At 34.7% G+C, this 3,486-nt stretch overlaps 1 protein-coding gene across 3 annotated transcripts in view; it reads left to right on the top strand.

Annotated features, from left to right (window-relative positions):
• Positions 1–3,486, top strand: part of LOC143104670 (RNA-binding motif, single-stranded-interacting protein 2-like) — a 50,884-nt gene extending 47,398 nt beyond the window's left edge. For all 3 annotated transcript variants that reach the window (XM_076268838.1, XM_076268839.1, XM_076268841.1), the window contains exon 14: positions 1–3,486. This exon is cut by the window's left edge. The gene's annotated coding sequence lies outside the window, so the exon portion shown is untranslated.

Raw genomic sequence — 3,486 nt, forward strand, 5'->3', positions numbered from 1 at the left:
GCTTACATAACCCTAATCCCAAATTTAGTTTTATGCAAGTCCCCCGAATCAGTGTTACAAGTCAGTCCTCAGTATGTTACAATGTACTTAAATATGTACTGTAGTTCCATCTGAAGAGGGCTGTGTAACTTTGTTTTTCTGCCTTGTTTGTGGCTGTGAGGGGTTTGTTCCTATCGTGAGGGTCATATTCTGGTCATTTTTGTTTTTGTACAGATATGAAAATTAGCTTTAGATTTGGGTGGGGTTTTTGTTTATGTTGAAAAAAGGAATGACAGAGCTCAGCAAAAAAAAAGATTTAAAAATGTTAAAAAGTGTATAAAAAACAGAACAGAAGAGATGAGGTTTGAAACAGAAGACCCAGATTTTTTTTCTTTGCTAAGGTTGTGCGTGAGTGATTTTTATCTTTTTCTCAATGCTGCTGTTTTAATCAGATTTTTATTCCTGTCTTTTAGATAATTTTTTGTTAGTTTCCTAAAAATGGTTGTTTTGCTTTCTTTTTTCACCTGAATCCTCTCACTTACAATGTCTTTCAGGCAAAACCTTCCTTTTGATGAATTTCTTATAGTTGACGTAGATGATCTTTTTTAGTTGTAGGACCCTTTTCACGAGTGTAAGTAGTGTTGTTACTCTCTCCAGAGATTCATAGGATTTTTGTGTAAAATGTGTTTTGAGTCTGTGAGTTTGTACACTGTCCATGCAAACCTAGACATGCTTTTTTGATTTTTGTTTAAAAAAAATTCCATGTCCTGTCTGTGTCTCTTTGCACTGTTTATTTCTTTTTATTTTATTTTATTTCCAGCCAAGCACTACAGGCATTCAGATGACACAAAAACCCAATGAAGAACGCATTTGACTGACCAACAGAATTCAAAACGTATGCTCTCGTTGAGGCCTCAACATTTTTCAACCAATAACTAGTACTGCAGATATAGTACTGAAGGGGCTTTAGTGTGTCTTAAATGACAGTTCTTGATACAGGTGACATTGCCAATTATGAAGATTCATTCAAGATTAAACATACCAAGCAGTAAACACTTCAGATCACAGAAATAACACTTGATGTTTTAATGGAAGTGGACCTGGATCCACCAAAGCATGGTGTTATTAAGCACCTCAGTTTATATCATTCATAGACACTAAACATAGAGTATAGTACTTTCATTCATATTCAAATGGAAAGAAAACACAATTTGATTGTAAAAAAAAATGTTGTGTTTTTATGCATAACACAGGATATCGGCCACAACATAACATAGGGTGACATTGGCCTGCTGCAATGTCCTTCATACATCCCACCTAGTGTATCAGAAATCTTGGTCAGACAAATGCATTTTCCAAGGTTTTGTCTCTCTATTCTCCTCATGCATTCTCCAAAACAAGTTTGTTTTCTCTATAATGTCTGCAACCAAAGATGACAAAGCCATCTACCAGTTGAACAAGCTGTCTAAAATTCACCCCTTATTGGAACAATCCAAATGAAAACAATGTTCCTTATTACCCTCTGACCTCTTATGAGCAATATTCACTTTCAGGGATAGTTTTGTCGCTGGTGTGGACTTCATGTTTATTTGAAAAGGAAAAAAAAACAATGATTCACATGAATCATGTGTATTATGCCATCAGCTTGAGGTCGTAATGCTTAATACTTAAACTACATAATTGGCTTTACTTAAATTGGCAGCAACATTTTTAATGTTATTATTATTTCTGTACATATTTGGCCTTTCCTTGATGCTTGGTAGTTTATAGGACCTTTTTGATGGTTTTCAGTGGCTTGTTGAATTTAATTGATGTGACTGTTTGATTTCATTGTGTTTTCTTTTGAATTGTTTCTTGTCTGATTGTCTGTTTTTGTTATCTTGTTCTGTCCAGATGTAGTTAAACTATGTACAGTTTATTCACATCATGAACACCTCATGAAGGAAAGAGCATCTGTTTTGGTTTTTGACTTGCATGGCAAAAGCAAAAACCAACATACCATGCATCAGCCATTACTTCAAATACAAAAATTGAAATACAGTTTTGAAACTATGAAATGACTGTTTTGTTACACAGCAGTGTTTTTAGGAAGCTTAATTATGGCATTCTATCCTCAAGGCACCTGAGATAAGCTTCTTTGGTTGTGAATAACCTAAGAGAGTGTAGTAGTCTCACAGTGACACTGATAGACATGCAGCTGTTGCTCTCAGTTGTTTCATCGGTGGCTGATTTGGGTATTTATTAATCTCAGTGAAGAAGATTCCATCACCTCCTGTCTGTTATTACATATGAGTTACGTAGGTTAGGAAAAAGTGAATGCAACAGCTGAATTGTTTTACACACCATTGAATGCTTTGTTGTAAAAAACAGTCACCCTCTCAGAAAATGCCTTGTAGTCTTGTATGACTCGTTTCATAGTTTCAAAACGTCTTGCTGCTATGACGGAATGTTCAAGCAGTTCATGAGATGAGAACCACATGTAGTATAGGACATAACAAAATGATATGTATTTTTGAAAATATTAAAGAAAAGGAAAAAAAAAATAAACTCAAACCTGCAGGATTCAGAGTTTGTCAATGTGCCTCAAAGCAATGAGTGCAGTATGGTAATCCTTCAGAACAGGGAGCAGACGTGTTTGATTTCTCACGTTGCCTGATATCTCCTTCGATGTACATACATGGTTGTCTGATGTTAGTGAGCCTTTAGCATTGTACACATGCTGTACAATTATTCATGCCTTAAGAAAAACTTCAACACTGAAGTACTTATCCTGTGCCCCTATGTCTGAAGTGTTATCAGGAAAAAGAAAATGCTCAGTTTTTGCCTTTACCTACATAGTCTGTCCATTTTAACCGTAGACAACATATTTGTTATTATTTATTTCAGCTATGATGATTTATAAACACTCAAAGTCAAACAAGCTGGAGTGTCAGAGTTGTGCTAGTGCAGCAGCAAAAATGACACCGTCAACACATTGTGTTAGGCAATTATGCAATTTCTGTGAAATCTAATTATTTGCATCTATATGTTACTATATAGATATGACTATAGATGACAGAAGAATTTCTGGGGCTTCTTTGTATAGCCATAAGAGTCCATGATTACTAGGATTAATTTTGATGATAGTTTCATGTCCCGTCCATATAAACTCTCATTCTTATGGTTTGAGTTTTGCAATCAATTAGACATTGTGGTAAGCGAACCCAAGGACTCATCTCATCAACTGCTTCTCAACATTTTCTTTATTTATACAAGAACTCATTTTGTACAGTGTGAACAAGGAAAAGGAGTTAAAAATAAATGTTGAATTTTTGGTTTGTTTGTTTTATTTTCTAGTGCATCAGCCGGTTGCTAACCAGCAGTTTTGTCTTCCTGTGCCACAGTTGCTGATTTCTCTGTCACTCTGTTTTTTATTCATTGATATTCTTTTCTCTTGGTTGTACTCCTTTTTTTGAATTTGATATGTTGATTTTCTTTTTTTTAATAAAATTCTTGTTTTTCAATGAA

The sequence above is a fragment of the Alosa pseudoharengus genome, unplaced genomic scaffold, assembly GCF_046254945.1.
Source record: "Alosa pseudoharengus isolate Yale_2024_CS ecotype anadromous, Long Island Sound unplaced genomic scaffold, YU_APseudo_1.1 YU_APseudo_1.1_scf_5, whole genome shotgun sequence".
In the NCBI taxonomy this organism is placed as follows: domain Eukaryota; kingdom Metazoa; phylum Chordata; class Actinopteri; order Clupeiformes; family Clupeidae; genus Alosa; species Alosa pseudoharengus.